Below are 15,849 nucleotides of genomic sequence, written 5' to 3' on the forward strand. Positions count from 1 at the left end.
AAAAACAACGTCAAATGATGTTAGAATCTGACGTTGTGTGGACGTTACCATTATGACGTCTAGACGACGTTGGGTTTTGGTTGCCATACCCGACGACTGTATATCAGTATTTGACGTCAATATGACGTTGGCTTAAGACGTTGACTCGACGTTGGATTTTGGTTAGTTAATGCCACAACCTAAAAACAACGTCAAATGATGTTAGAATCTGACGTTGTGTGGACGTTACCATTACGACGTCTAGGCGACGTTGGGTTTTGGTTGCCATACCCGACGACTGTATATCAGTATTTGACGTCAATATGACGTTGGCTTTAGACGTTGGCTCGACGTTGGATTTTGGTTAGTTAATTCCACAACCTAAAAACAACGTCAAATGATGTTAGAATCTGACGTTGTGTGGACGTTACCATTATGACGTCTAGTCGACGTTGGGTTTTGGTTGCCATACCTGACCACTGTATATCAGTATTTGACGTCAATATGACGTTGGCTTTAGACGTTGGCTCGACGTTGGATTTTGGTTAGTTAAATGCCACAACCTAAAAACAACGTCAAATGATGTTAGAATCTGACGTTGTGTGGACGTTACCATTATGACGTCTAGGCGACGTTGGGTTTTGGTTGCCATACCCGACGACTGTATATCAGTATTTGACGTCAATATGACGTTGGCTTTAGACGTTGGCTCGACGTTGGATTTTGGTTACTTCCCAACACAACCTGAAAACAACTAAATATCAACGTCAATTGACGTCGGTCTTGGACGTCAAATAAACGTTGTCATTAGACGTTGGCTTGACATTGAATTTTGGTCACCTGACGTCGCGACCTAAATCCAACCTAATATTAACGTCATATGACATTGTGTGCCTGCTGGGTTGATAAAGATCAGTTCAAGTAGATGCCCTCAATTTAAACAATGCCATTTAATAACAGTTTATTTACCTTCAGCTGTCCTCTAGCCCAGATTATATTTTTAGTATTGAGCAAAAAACGCTGGTCAGGGGTAGGGATGGGTACCGAAACTCGGTATTAAATCGGTCTCGGGGCTAAATTATGAAAGACCGGAGTATCGATAAGCTCTGACGTTATGGGTACTTCTGTCGGTATTGGAGAAGTTAAGAAAACACACATACATTTATTGTTGCTCTCGCTCTCTCTCTCTCTCTCTCTCTCTCTCTCTCTATATATATATATATATATATATATATATATATATATATATATATATATATATATATATATAATGTCGCCAGCTGTTTTTGTGAAATAATATTCAAACATTTGTCTATGATGCATTTTTGCTATGCGCAATTCAGAAGCCAGATCGCGCTCACGCAGAGGAGCACACGCAACATGAAAGTCCTGTTTAATTATGATAGAAGAGAGAACTAACTATTCAAACATCTGCTCACACTTTAGGCCTGTGGCTGTTATATTAAGCTAAGTATTATTATTTTTTTTTTCGATTTTGGCTTCCAAGGATTATAGCCGCATTTCTTCTAGCACAACTCCCTTCCCTTCATAGCGGCGCGGATTCGTTCCTCCGAACCAAAACTTAACATCTGAATCAGCTCAATCAGTGATTGTTATAAAATGCCGTCTTTACTGTTGCTACATTGCAGGACATATTTGATCGTAAAACGCTGAAAGTACAATCTGCTGTTCCCCAGGCTGAAATGTGTGTGTGCGCGTGTGCCTGCGCGGCAGCGTGCTCCAAAACGGACAAGCACACTTTGAGCTTCGGGCGCGTCGAAATAACACACAAAAATATGCCAAAAAATACACACACAATGTGTCAAAATGGCCGGTTATGAGAGTCTTCACTTTTGTTTTAAGTGGACGAGAACAGTTGGGAGAAAATCCGATGCGTGTCAGTATATTGTCTTAAAGTGTCAGACTGGAGCTTGAGCCATCAATGTTAATCAAAGAACAAAATGCAAAGAGAAAATCACCCACAGCTCTTAATCTTAACAACGTTATAGCTTTAATAAACATAAATCTATCAGTACATACAGTGAAAACTATGCATTGCTCATTTACATTTGATTACTTTTGTAACTATTACTTACCTGAACATTAATATTAGTAGACCTTCATGGAAAAATGAAAGCACTGTTTATTTCATTTCGTTTGTGTGTTTGTTTTATTGTATTTGTCAGTTTGTTTTACTTTGTTTCTTTGTTCATGTTGTTACTGTATCTTATCTTATGTATATAAAACACTAAAAATACCTGCACACTGGTGCATTTACAAATTGATGAAGTGCAGGCATTTTTAGTGTTTTATATACATAAGATAAGATACTGTAAGAATATGAACAAAGAAACAAAGAAAAACAAAAAGTACCGATAAGAATACCGTTAAAGTACTGGATCGATAAGCAGTATCGGTAAGAGTAGTAATACCGTTAAAACCTTAACGATACCCATCCCTAGTCAGGGGGTAGTGAGGCATCATAGTATCCCACTGATTGATAGTCCTGCTGCCAGTTCACAACTTCATAATGGGCTACTGCGGCACCAGTGCTGTCAAACCACACACAATCTCCAAACTTTACAGTAAAATTTTCTTTTTTCAGGGCCTCAACCACCTAATATAAAAAAGACAGTTCTGGCACGTTATCATTGACATATTTTAAATCATTGTTCACCAAAATTATTGTTACACCTTTCTCTTCCTTTCTATTCGTCTTTTATCGTTTACCTGCTGTGGTTGAATTGTCAGGCCTTTCTCACAGCCTTCTTGTTCTTTGCACTTTAGTAGATTGTGTAGTGCATGAGCCACAGCATAAACTGCCTTGTAGACATGGCTTGAATATCTTTGTTCAGGCATATCTTCATTGTAGTTTTTCAGTGCAAGTAGATCTTGGTATCTGCTGCAATTTACTGCATATTGAGAAGAATTCCCCTGAATCTGTGAGCATGGAATAGCTGTGTCCCAAAATGATTTTACAACATAATTGGAAAACCCTTCCAAGTTAATTGTTCTCAATGCAAACCCCAGTGACCCTCCCATCACCTGAAAACTCTTAGGAGTGATTAAACTCTTTGATGTTATCCATCCTTCTACTCCAATTATTTGGAGGCCTGTTATATTCTGAATACTTAACTGATCAATAAGTAAGCCCATCTCAATAAATGAAACAAATGCAACAATCACTTTTGTGGTGCCTTTTTTATTGTTTCTACTACTTTTTTGAGTTTTTCTGGCTCTGTTTGATATAAAGTAAAGTAAAAGTGATATAATTTCTCTGAGTACTCTACACAAATCCCCTCTTTCTGTGCTGTATTCAGAAATATGGCCATTCCATAGTTTCCATAGTCATTGTCACTGTTCACAGCTCCCACCCAAGACCAGCCTAAGTGCTTGACAATGTATGCAAGTGCTGTACTCTGGTGGTAATCACTAGAAATAGTCCTGAAGAATGAGGGGTGATCTTTCCTATTATTGAGGCATTCACATGAGGCTGTGTGACTTATCTGAGAAAAAATAAAATTAAAATTAAACAGTCATCAGTGTATCAGTATGACATTAATATCATTGTGTCAGATTTTGGTTTGTATTGCTTTTTACCACTGGAATTTTAAAAGGTCCTGTAGTTCTTGACAGAATCACTGTGGCAGAAGACTCTGTTTCTCCTATGATAGCATGTATAGAAGACTGTCCATTGCATGTCTCCCCTGCTGCAAACTCCGGACCATTCATCAATCCCATAGTTGCACTCATAGAAGACATTCTTGAACTACATGTATCATATATTCAGTAACCAATAGAAATATTTGGGAGCAACATTTCACTTCTATTAATCTCTTCAATTGTAAAGATCATTATTTGAGCCAGCCGGAAATCTGGTAGATTCACACTGTGAAAACATTTAACATATTTCATTTCATATTTGTTATACATTGTGGCATCTTTTTTTAAAACATAAATTCAAAGCATGACATTATACCATGACCACTGCTGTGTCAAAGTAAATAATGCATGCTTAAAGAACATGGCTTCATAGATACAACTACCGTCATAATTTATTCAAAAAGTATTAATATTCCAAGTCTTCCGAGGCAAAATGATTGATTTGTGAGAGGAATAGATGTGATGTTCGTCTCCGTCCACCGTTAAGCTCATCCTGTGTGCAGTCTCAGTGCAGTGCGCAAATTCAAAAAATGCTGCCAGAAGAAGCCTTACGTCTGTCAGTCCTCTGTCGTGTGTGCCATGTGTTCCTGCCTCTTCTGTCCATATTTGGTTTGTTTCTTGTCCTTGTTTAATGTCATTATTAGTTAATTCTGTTCCAGCTGTGTTTGGGTAATTAACCTGTGTGTTTAAGTTCCTGCCTGTTCAGTTTCATGTCGTCTGGTCTACTCGTTACTCCCTGGTGTTCCTGTCTGTGTCTACCTTGCTTTGTTTTTCCCTGCCTTGTTTGGATTTATTAAAGACTGTTATTTTGAGATTATCCTTGTCTCCGTGTTCCTCATTCATCCTTGCTGTGTGCACTGTGACAGAAGACCAGACCACAACAGTAAGCGGCGCCCCTTTTCACACCGTTTAGTTTTTTCGCTTTTGAAAGTCTTTTGTTTTGTTCCTGCCTGTCTGTTTCCCCCACAGCATGGAAGTCACCGCTCGTCATCCCACCATAGCCCAGTGAATTCCGCGTTGGAGTTCGGCGGAATCACCGCAAGTGCCACAAGTTCGCCGCTGTCCGCGGCTCCTTCTAGCCTGCCATTCACGTGGGATCGACTCCACCGTCCGCGGCTCTGATAAGCCCGCCGTTCGTGGGATATCGACGCCACCGTCTTGTGGCAAACCTGCCTGCAGTTAGTGGCAAGCCCGCCGCTGACTCAAGCCCGCCGGCCGCCGCCATGGATCCAGTTCCCTAATCATGGCCAGGAGTGCCTTTCCCAAGTCCCGTGGATCCAGTTCCCTAATTTTGGCCAGAAATGCCGTTCCCAGGTCCGGCCACAGGCACTACCTACCATGGCCTCCTGAGCTCCCTGCACTGCCATGGCCTCCTGAGCCCCTTGCGCTGCCATGGCCTTCGGAGCTCCCAGCACCGCCATGGCCTCCAGAGCTGCCAGCTCCGCTATGGCCTCTGTTCTGTCTGTTCCGCTCTGGAGGTCCCCGCCCTGTGATCCCTGTGCATGTCTGTCCTGAGGGGCCTCCAGAGCATGGCTCTTGTGTGTCTCATGACCGATTGCGTCATGCTTTTGAATGAGATGTGAGCACATTAACGGAGGGGATCATTTTCAGCGATTAAAACCTTATGTTTTACTCTCTTCTTTGCATAAATAATTTGTATGGCTTCAGAAGACTTGGAATGCAACACAACTTGTTTGTAATGCTTTTATACTGCTTGTTTATGGTGAGTTTTTGCAATAATTACCTGTGACTGCACTTATATTTGCCTGTTACGTGTTTTATATTGTTCAGAGGTGGGTAGGTTTAGGGTAGGGGTGGGGTTTGGTGCTCCAATGAAACTATAAATTTATATGATATAATTCTATTTTTCACAAATTAAAACCATTAAATTAAGACAAACAACTGAAAACAATGGAGGACCCTACAAATCGAAAAATTACGCTAAAGGGGTACCTTCAGCGTTATAAAGCGACACCAAATGGTGCTGGCCAAGCTTCAATATGTGACGAGTTGGGAGTGAGAATGTATTGGCCCAGCCAGCATCCATGTAGGTCCCATGTGGCAACCCAAGTGGGGCCCAGATAATTTTGTGCACTGTGGTGAGGCACAGTATGTGTTACTAAGCATGAAAGTTCCGAAACTGAAGCTGAAGAACTAGTAGAACGTAGTAGAACAGAAGAACTTATCCACAATATCCACACTGACCGCCACAAATATCCACCGCCCGCTGCCATCAGCTCCCACATCTCACACACACGAGCGTGACTTTAACACTATATTTAGCAACTTTCAGACACTTTAGCGTTTTTTTTTTCCATAAAAGATACACACTGACAAACCTAGCTACTTACCTTAGCTATCGTTCAGTTGGAAGATTTGGCCAGTGTTGCAAGCGCGAGGTCTGACTTTCCCCGTGCAGTGTTGCCTCGCTCGGCGTCTCTTCTGTGCAGCGAGCGGCAGAGAAGCAGCGCATTCAGTTGGCTGTACCGGATCAGACTCATCAATAAATGAGTACAAAACAGTGTTTCCAAGCACCTGTCTCTTACTGTTTGGAATTATAAATATGAGCATAGTTCGTCTGTTAATATGCACTTAGTTTGTTATTCAGTGTGCTGCATGAGGCAAAATATAGCCAAAACCACTGCATAGCTGCTCTTTAGTGTAGATTCATGTTGATTTTATCAAATGATGTCGCGATTATAAACTAGAATTTAACCCTCTATGGCAGGGCTTGACACTTACCTTTTCACCAAGGAGCACATGTGCTCCTAAGTCAAACAATTTAGGAGCGCATTAAAAAAATTTAGGGGCGCAATGCAAATTTTTCAAATTAGGTGTTTTAGCTTAATAAGGGGATACAAAGAGACATTTACAAGCACAATTATTTAACTGATCAGAATACAGAAAGTACACAAGGTTCTTAAATAATTTTACTTCAGACACTATTTAATAGGCTAATTATGTAATTAGTTATAATCCTATTAAACTGTCGGTATAAAATTTTCACAATAATCATTGAAGCTTTTGTCACGGTATATGTTTTTGTTTATAAATCACAATATATAATTTCTAAGTGAAAAAAAGTGTTGTCCTCCTAACAGGTTAAATAACTTTATTAAAGATAATTTACTAAAAGACTTTTATAAAAAATGCATAAAAATATAAAGTAAACAAGTGTTTCAAGATTAGAGTGCAAAAGATTGTTCAAATGAACGAAAGAACAATAGGTAAGTAAGTCCCATTTGTTAACATTAGTTAAAGCAGGTCAACATTAACTAAAAATGTGCAATAGCTAATTGTTGCAGTAGTTAATATTCTTTGTTAATGTTGATTAATAAAAAATACAACAATGTTAGTTAATGTTAGCTCCATTGAATTATATTAAGACAACTTTTGATTTTATAATGTATTATTAAAAGTTGAAATTAAGATAGCATTATTAATAAATGCAGTCATTGTTTTTTTCATGTTAACTAATGGAACTTGTGTTACTGAACAATAATAACGAATCAGTCGTTGATATATAGATAGGCCCACTGTTCTCTATTATAGATCAGTGGATGGGCCGTGTTTTAGGTTAGAAAAAATGTTTGAAAATAAATAGCTCATTAAGTCTTTAAGTAAGAATTATTTGATGCTATTGTGAAGACTAAAGCGAATATAAATATCTAAATGACTGAGTGTGAAACATTATTTACACAGTTTTAGGAAAGTAGCGCAGCTGATTTGTTTACTGGGTTACCGGGGTAACGGCAGCGCCCTCTAGTGGCGAATGTGCGTCATTCAGCGCGTCTTCACTTTAACTCGCTCCGCTTTTCTTCTCATCTGTGCTCATTTAAATTAAACCGTTGCCTTTTTAAAGTTCTAAAGTAATCATATGAGGCTGTATCCCAATTTTTCCATAAATAAACAGAATAAATTAATATGTTTGTTATAGGCTACTGTATAAGTTAGGCTGTTTTGTATTTTGTTTTGTATTCGCACTTGCGCTCCTAAATACATTTTCCAGTTCGCACACATCTATTTTTAGTCGCAAATGCGAGTGAAATGCTCACACTGTCGAGCCCTGCTCTATGGTACCGTGTTGCCTTTAACACAAATTTTTTTTTTTTTTTTTTATAAAATGAGACACCCATTTACCTAATCAATGCTATCTCAGGGAAGTAGAAGTCAAATACACTGAACAAAATTATAAACGCAACACTTTTGTTTTTGCCCCCATTTTTCATGAGCTGAACTCAAAGATCTAAGACTTTTTCTATGTACACAAAAGGCCTATTTCTCTCAAATATTGTTCACAAATCTGTCTAAATCTGTGTTAGTGAGCACTTCTCTTTTGCCGAGATAATGCATCCACCTCACAGGTGTGGCATATCAGCATGCTGATTAGACAGCATGATTATTGCACAGGTGTGGCTTAGGCTGGCCAAAAAAGGGACCGTGCGTCCACAAAACCGCTACCCGATTAAATGGGGAGAGAGACATCCCCCATTCGGAGACCATAGGACATAGGGCCCCGAGATTCGAGATTCTCGGTTCTCAGGGGCCACTCGCTCACAGCCCCAAAGTGCAAAGACTTAGGACCTTCCGAAGAAAGCTCCTCTCCCAACCAAAAAAATCACTCAAAAGGCTCTGAGTGGGTATAAGACAGAGAGGCCTGCAGCACAAATTTTGTGCAAAGGCCCCCAAAAAATGTCCTTCAAATTTAGGAACAGGGGCCCTCAGTATGTGGCTCAGGGGGCCCCCAGGAGCCACTGTGCAAAATTTGGGGCCACTGGGACCGTTCTAAATAAATCCCACTTGTCACCTATTTGAATTGGTTTGGCTTAGCGGTTTTGTGGACGTGGCACCGAAAAGGCAGATTGACTAGAGGGCGCCATTTGTATATTGTCAGGGGTCCCTTTAGCGGGTGGAAAAGTTTGGTGACCTTACAAACTCTTTCAGGAGTCAAAAAAGGGTCTGTGCGTCCACGAAACTGTTACCCGATTAAATAGGGAGAGGGACATCCCCCGTTCGGAGACTATAGGACATAGAGCCCCGAGATTCTCATTTCTCAGGGGCCCCTCGCTCACAGCCCCGAAGCGCAAAGACATAGGACCTTCCGAAAAAAGCTCCTTTCCCGACCAAACAATCACTCAAAAGGCTCTGAGTGGGTATAAGACAGAGAGGCCTGCAGCACAAATTTTGTGCAAAGGCCCCAAAAAATGTCCTTCTAATTTAGTAACAGGGGCTCTCAGTATGTGGCTCAGGGGACCCCCAGGAGCCACTGTGCAAAATTTGGGGCCATATAAATAAATCCAAATTGTCACCTATTTGAATAGGTTTGGCTTAGCTCTTTCGTGGACGTGGCACCAAAAAGGCAGATCGACTAGAGGGCACCATTTGCATATCGTCAGGGGTCCCTTTAGCGGGTGGAAAAGTTTGGAGACCCTACGAACTCGTTCAGGAGTCAAAAGTTCAAAAAAGGGACCGAGCATCCACGAAACTGTTACGCATTTAAATTGAAAGTGGGACGTCTCCCGTACGGAGATGGAAGTTCACTGGGTCTCCAAAACTCAGGATGCACTGCCATCTTGGGCCCCCCATTTGGGCCCCCGAGATTGAGGGCCCGAGACGCTTCCTAAGCCTTTTAAGTCCGGCCGCGCATCTCACTGAGAGACCGAGAAATTGATAAAAATTTGGAAAAATACTTTTTGGGTTTCCAGGCCAAGGCCCCTTTAGCAAGTCGCTCTGGGGCCCCTGATGCAACTCTGTGTCCGATTTGGGCCCTGTGGGACCTTCCTAAAAGTCCCGCTCTCAATTTATTTAAATGGGCTTACTATAGATTGTTCGCGGACATGGATCAAAAGGGTCTGATCGAGCCGAATTCAAAATCTGTGTCTCAAGGGATCCCCCTGGAGTGGGTGGAAATGTTTTGTGGCCCTATGATCCCCCTGGAGTGGGCGGAAAAGTTTTGTGGCCCTATGACCTTGTTTAGAGGGCAAAAGGTCTGAAAAGGAGCGAGCAAATGTCTGTACTTTTCACTGAATATTTTTGCTGATTTTTTTTAAGGTCTTCCCAAATGCTGAGGACTTCGGCCCTTTTCCACGTTGTACGTGAGGGCCGCACAGTCAAGCATTCAAAGCCCCTAGGCCCTGGCCCCAAAATTAATGTTATTTTTAATTAAACAAAAATCATCCCATTTCCAATTTATTCAGCGGGCCATTCATAGTGTTTCCATGGACATTCCTTTTTTATGCAAGTACACTATTGTATGACTTGAAAGTTGCATGAATGGGTTCTGTTGAGTGTCCTGAGGACAGTGGATATGTACAGAAGGCCCATTAAATAGGTTGCAGATGGGATCTTTTTTATTCTATTTAATTTTTATGCAAATTGTACACTATTATGACATGAAACTGACATGAATGGGCGCTGAGTGTGCTGAGTACAGTAGAGGTAGTTTCAGCAACACTATTGTTTATATTTATGAAAAATACACTTTATTCGTGTGTGTCTATGGAACTGCTGAGGAGCCCGCTGACTATATTAGAATTGGGATGTTTTTACTGGAACGAACGGGAGTGGTCCGATTGAGCCTAAATCGAAATCCTCACCTACAGGTGACCCCCCTCGATTAGACTGAAAATTTGGTGACCCTACAACCTCCTTTAGAGGTCAAATGCCAGAAAAGGGGCATGCACATCTGTATTTTTCCCTGAATATTTTGACAGATTTTTTTAAAGGTCTTCCCAAAAACTGAGGATTTTGGCACTGTGATATGTCGATATGAATGTTATTTGTAAACAAACATAAAGGAACATCCCATTTCAAATTTATTAAATGGGTCTTTCATGGTGCTTCCGTGGACATTCATTTTTTTATGCAAATTACACTATTGTATAACCTGAAAGTTTACAAGAGGTGGTTTCATCAATGACATTGATCATATTTATAAAACATATACTTTAATAATATGTCCACAGAACTGCTATGAGGAGCTCACTGAATAACTTGAAATTGGGATATATTCTTGTTTTTGATCTGTCAAACAGGAACATCCCATTTCCAATTTATTAAGTGGGCCCTTCATAGTGGTTCTGTGGACATTCATTTTTATGCAAATTATACACAAGCAGACACTATATAAATAAATAAATGCAAAGACGACTACAATGATTGTCCGAACCTTTTTTATTAAAACATTCAAAAACATTCAAAAATAATGAAAACTTTGTTAAACTTGATCAAAAAATATTAAACTTGTTATTCAGTTCTCTTCATCATCAGCAAAATACTGCAGAAAAGGAAACATATCACAAAATATTAACTAGACAAAAAAAACCATTAAACAGCTATTACTGTACTGTATGCTTAGACATTTTTCTGCCTAAATTGCTGCTGTTCAGGTAAGTTACTCCATACGTTGATCATAATTTATTATGCCATCTTGAAAGTGTTAAAAATGTATATTTAAGAAGCAGTCATAAAGTGTTATACATTTCCGCTTGAACAATTGATCACTTATCTTTTAAGCAGAAGATGGTAAAGTGTCCATTGTGCCCCCACTGAGGTGGCCAACATATGGCAGCACCTCAGGGTGTTTTATTTTGTTAAGAATGTTCAGGAAAGGGGCCTACTTAAGTATACCCGAGGCAGAGTTAAAATTTCCAACCTGCCGTGACCACTCTGCCAGTAGGTTTGGAAATATGTGGAAACACACCTAAAGAAAGGGCACAAAGACACCACGGTACGTCAGTGTCAACTAAAGTGATCACATTTTGACCATTTGCATTTTAAAGCAACATATAAAGTAGCTTATTCATGGTTTGAGTAATAGCAATGTACAATATTAAAGGTGTCTCAGAGGTTCAAGTTGGTGAGGTTGTATGAGGTGACCATGAGGAGTTTGAGGGCGTTGAAAGCCACATCACCATCCATCCCCATGGTCACAAATTTAGATCATGCAGAGGACCCACCATCTGTAACGGAGGCCACACCACCTCAGCTGTTATCCCAACCCCCGCCCCCCCAATTGTGTGCATTAACAAGACAGGTGGTTGCCCCGCCACCTCAGCTAGTTGCACCACCCCACCAGGTGTAAAAAAACAAAAAAATAAACACTATCTGGAGCCCATTGAATAGGTCGGAAATGGACTCGTCCCATTTCCAATCTATTCAATTGGCCCCAGATAGGAGGTTTATGGACACTATGATTTAAGGCCTTTAATCTGGAACTATTTCTATCAAACCTATATAGCAGTACATAGAAGCCCCCCCCTGATTCAGAAGCACCCAGTTTTTTACCAAAATTCCACTGTCCACGAACCTCCTATCTGGGGCCCATTGAAAAAGTTGGAAATGGACATGTCCCCCTTACCCATTATACTGATTTCATTCAATAAACAGCAAGTGGACACACATCCCACTTGCAGTTTATTCAATGGGATCATGGACAATCATCCCACTAACCTGCCATAGCAATCCCAATGGATAAATTATAATTGGACACCTGTCCTACTTCCAGTTTAATTCAATGGGAGCAGTATAATAGGTTAGTGTACAATCATCCCACGAACATATTATTAAAATTTCAGTCATTAAATGGCAAATGGACACATGTCCCACTTGTAATTTATTAAATGGTCCACTTTCTAGAGTGTGCTAACCCCACCCTGCAGCTGAAGAACAATGTGTCTTCAAAAATTTTTTGGATCAAAAATTTTATAGCGTACATGGGGGTGGGGCAATCTGATCTGGCCAGCCTGGCCTTCCGCAACCAGACGGCAAGGAAGCGATCTTGGCTGAATTCACTAAATCAGGCCAAGATCACGGAGATGGCTGTCCATCACTATTTAAAAAATGTAGCCCAGTTCCTGGCTTACATAAGGGAGACCCCGCCACCCCACCTGCCGCCTCTCCTGGACAGTCCTGGTAGGACTGAACCAGGAGATCAAAATTATGGTCTGCTCGCTGAGGCAGAGAGTGGTGGTCCACCAGGTCAAGGTGAAGCAGGCCAAGTGTGTTGGCCAGTGCGTTGCCTCTGTGAGGACCACCATCCCTCAAATTCTGGGTAAGTTTTTGCCTCCTCTCACCTCTCCAATCTCGGCATCCCACACGACTCTAACGTTTCTTCCTTTATTATTGCAGACAATCTCAAAGGCACTGCAGACAGGAAGGACTAGTGGTCATGTGTTTATAACTCTTCAACTATGCTTTTCTTTCTTTGTACAGACCAAGAACACCCACACTACAGAAGACCGCCACAAGGTGGCACAATTTATGTGCCACGACACCTCCACGGCTGACCGATTTTATGGCATTAATCTAAATGCTAAAGAGTGTTGTGCCGCTAGTGTTCTAATAATTTTGGCCACCACTGTATATGTGTATGGCAAGAATCTGGCGATACGATATGTGTCACGATACCAGGGCTGCGATACGATATGATGCAATAATGTAAGCAAGGTGATATATTGGAATATTTCTTATTTCAGCAATAGGATATATTTTTAGGAAAGTTGTCATTAAGAACACATCACCATACACAAACCTTAGCACGTTTACACTGCCCCAACTGCACAAAACGCCCCCAAGACGAGAGAAAGCGCCCGCCGTGCCCCGCGCAAAGGCTCTTCACAGAGGACATGGCAAGCAATAGAACCGAGGTGGTGCACACGGCAGGAAGTTACCACAAAAGCCCAAATGATGCCACACTTCAGCTTTGTACACCGAAACAGGAAATGGAAAAATTATTTTATCCTCCATTACTGGCAGCAAACTACAGTATATTAACGCTAACTTTAGTGGCAGAGAAAAGGATTGCTGATGAGACGATTCTGAAGTTGTTGGAGAAGATCCTAGCAGTTTGGAACTCGTAACAAAGGATCAGTGAAGAGAAGGTTCTGAAGTTGTTCCAGAAGTTGGTGGGCACTACGCTTGTGGTCGGCGTTGCTGTTGCAGTTTCCAAACTTCCCAAATTCACTTCTTGCAGAACTTCCTTGTTTCTCCTTAGAACAACTTAGAACAGCTCTTGGCTTACCACATTTTCCTTAGCAACAGTGATACTTAGCACAATTAGCAGCCATTTGAAAAGAGAACCTTTTAATGATTCAGCACTCTGATTGGCCAATGCTGTCGGATACAAAACATTAATCACTAATGCTGAGTATTGACCCATGCATTTATATGTACTGTAAATACCTTAGTACGTACAGTGCTGTATCATGAGCAGTATTCATTTATATGCCATTCTGTAAATGGATGTGAAGAAGGCTTAATACATTTTGTGTGAATGCATGTGAAGATCTGTTCATCATTTGTGGCTTTGGCCACATGGCAAAATTTGTTTCTCCTGTGAGGGCGATTTACAATCATTCACACTTTGATAAGAGTAAGGGAGAACAAAGCAGCTCCTGATTGGGGGTAACTGTATATTAATATTAACCCCCCTCCCCACAAAAGGTAGAGTTGTTTATCTTAAGCTTATCTTAAGAGTTGTTATCTGCTAGTGGGGCAAGTAAAATAATCTTGTTTTTAGAAAATTTTACTTACCCCACTGGCAGATAATTTTACTTGTTTTAAGTAAAATACACTTACCCCCCGACAATCACTTAAATTTACAAATAGCGGAAGAGAGTTCCAGAGATGAGGAACAGCACAGCTGATTGCTCTGGACCCCATAGTGGTTTAAAAAATAATTAAAAAAATTGAGAAAGATCTGTTCAGACTTCTGTCAAATCGTATTTTCTTCTCAAATCAGATATTTTCAGGCAGACTTGCCAAACTATTTATTGAAAGTAATCAAATCACAGAGATATGAGGGTGCAGAGGGTTGTGCAGAGCTTTGAAAAGTGTAAAGCAGAATCTTGCACTCTACATGATGTTTTATTAACAAAGTTCGGGAGGAGCGCGTCAGATACTTAGCCTAATTAACACAGGAGGTCCGCACTCAAGTTAATCAATGCTTGGCTATAAATACAGCTGACATACCTCTATTCAATTGAAAGATAAGCAGCAACCCTCCACCACCCCTTCTCCATTCAAGCGATATCACGAGAGTTCTCACCACACTATGGGGGGGTACTCTGGGTTCAGGCCATTCCTGAGCCCGAAGCCCTTCCCCAGGACACCACACCAACTACGCATTACTATACTCGCCAAATACACATTACCTTGCTCGTGCTAATATATGTAAGTGTGAACTCGTGAAACGATACTTAAAGCCCAATGCGCAAAGACACGTCCAAACGACATCTTTTGTACGTCATTTTTGAACGTCCAATTTTGGTCCCCTGAAGGTGCATACTGTGATGCCAGATGACGTCTTTTTTCCAACGTCTACCGAATGTCCAATATTGACGTCCACAGGACCTCTGTATAAGGGCTAAATGTAGGCCAAATGTGGTCGTAGTGGACGTCTTTTCTACATCAAACTAAAACTCATTTTAGACATCAATTTATCCTGCTTATATGCTCTGTACATAACTGTAGTCCCATTTCAGAAGGTGGCATACTGTTCAAGTTAATTTTCCTATAGCTTCATTTGATGGTCTCAGCAGCACATGATAAATGGAAAAGCATACAAAGGTGTAGTGCATTTCCAATTCAATCCTGCTGCTGAGCCAAACGAAGCTACAGGAAAAAGGTCCTTCACCTTCTGGAAACATGGGACTACAGTTATAAACAAGTTTACAAATATATCACAACTCAATTACCACTCACTTATTTCCATCTTTATTGTTTTTAACTGGCACAAACATCAATAATAAGCTTTTGACTAGTTAAATTTCCTGCCAACTACCATTAAAATCAAGGAAAATAATTTAATGGCTTGCATACATCAATTCAATGTTGTGCATCGTAACCTAAAAACTTTGTAAAATCAACACAGGTGGTACAAAAAATAAAATAAAAATAAAAGTTTCACAGCCCACTGTCAGGGTTGTGGGGAGAAGGGATGAGGCGAGGACTCAGTACTGCAGAGAATGGGCTTTTATTAATAATAAAAATAAACAAAATCAACCAAAACTACCCCATAGGGGAGAAACAGGACAGCTGGCAGGCTTGGCAAGTGTTACGTCTTGAGACGTGTTGTGTATATACTACACACATAGTATGTGTCTTGCTTTGCTGGTCCTTTCTCTCTCTCTCTCTCTCTCTCTCTCTCTCTCTTTTGTCCCACCCTTTCTTTCATAGGATTGGATCCTACCAAAGTGATCTCCAGAT

General features: G+C 40.7%; 2 pseudogenes across 2 annotated transcripts in view; both read right to left on the reverse strand.

The window, feature by feature from the left end:
* LOC306842993 (extracellular calcium-sensing receptor-like) overlaps positions 1 to 15,849 on the reverse strand; it is a 189,408-nt pseudogene that overhangs the window by 14,607 nt on the left and 158,952 nt on the right. The window lies entirely within an intron of this gene.
* On the reverse strand, positions 2,438 to 11,568 carry LOC306843230 (extracellular calcium-sensing receptor-like; annotated as a pseudogene). Its single transcript has 6 exons — positions 11,521 to 11,568; positions 4,980 to 5,207; positions 4,734 to 4,879; positions 3,580 to 3,868; positions 2,710 to 3,485; positions 2,438 to 2,596 (listed from the first exon to the last, which is right to left on the reverse strand). The product of its transcript is annotated as an extracellular calcium-sensing receptor-like (transcript).

This window comes from Barbus barbus (assembly GCF_936440315.1).
Source record: "Barbus barbus genome assembly, chromosome: 23".
NCBI lineage: Eukaryota > Metazoa > Chordata > Actinopteri > Cypriniformes > Cyprinidae > Barbus > Barbus barbus.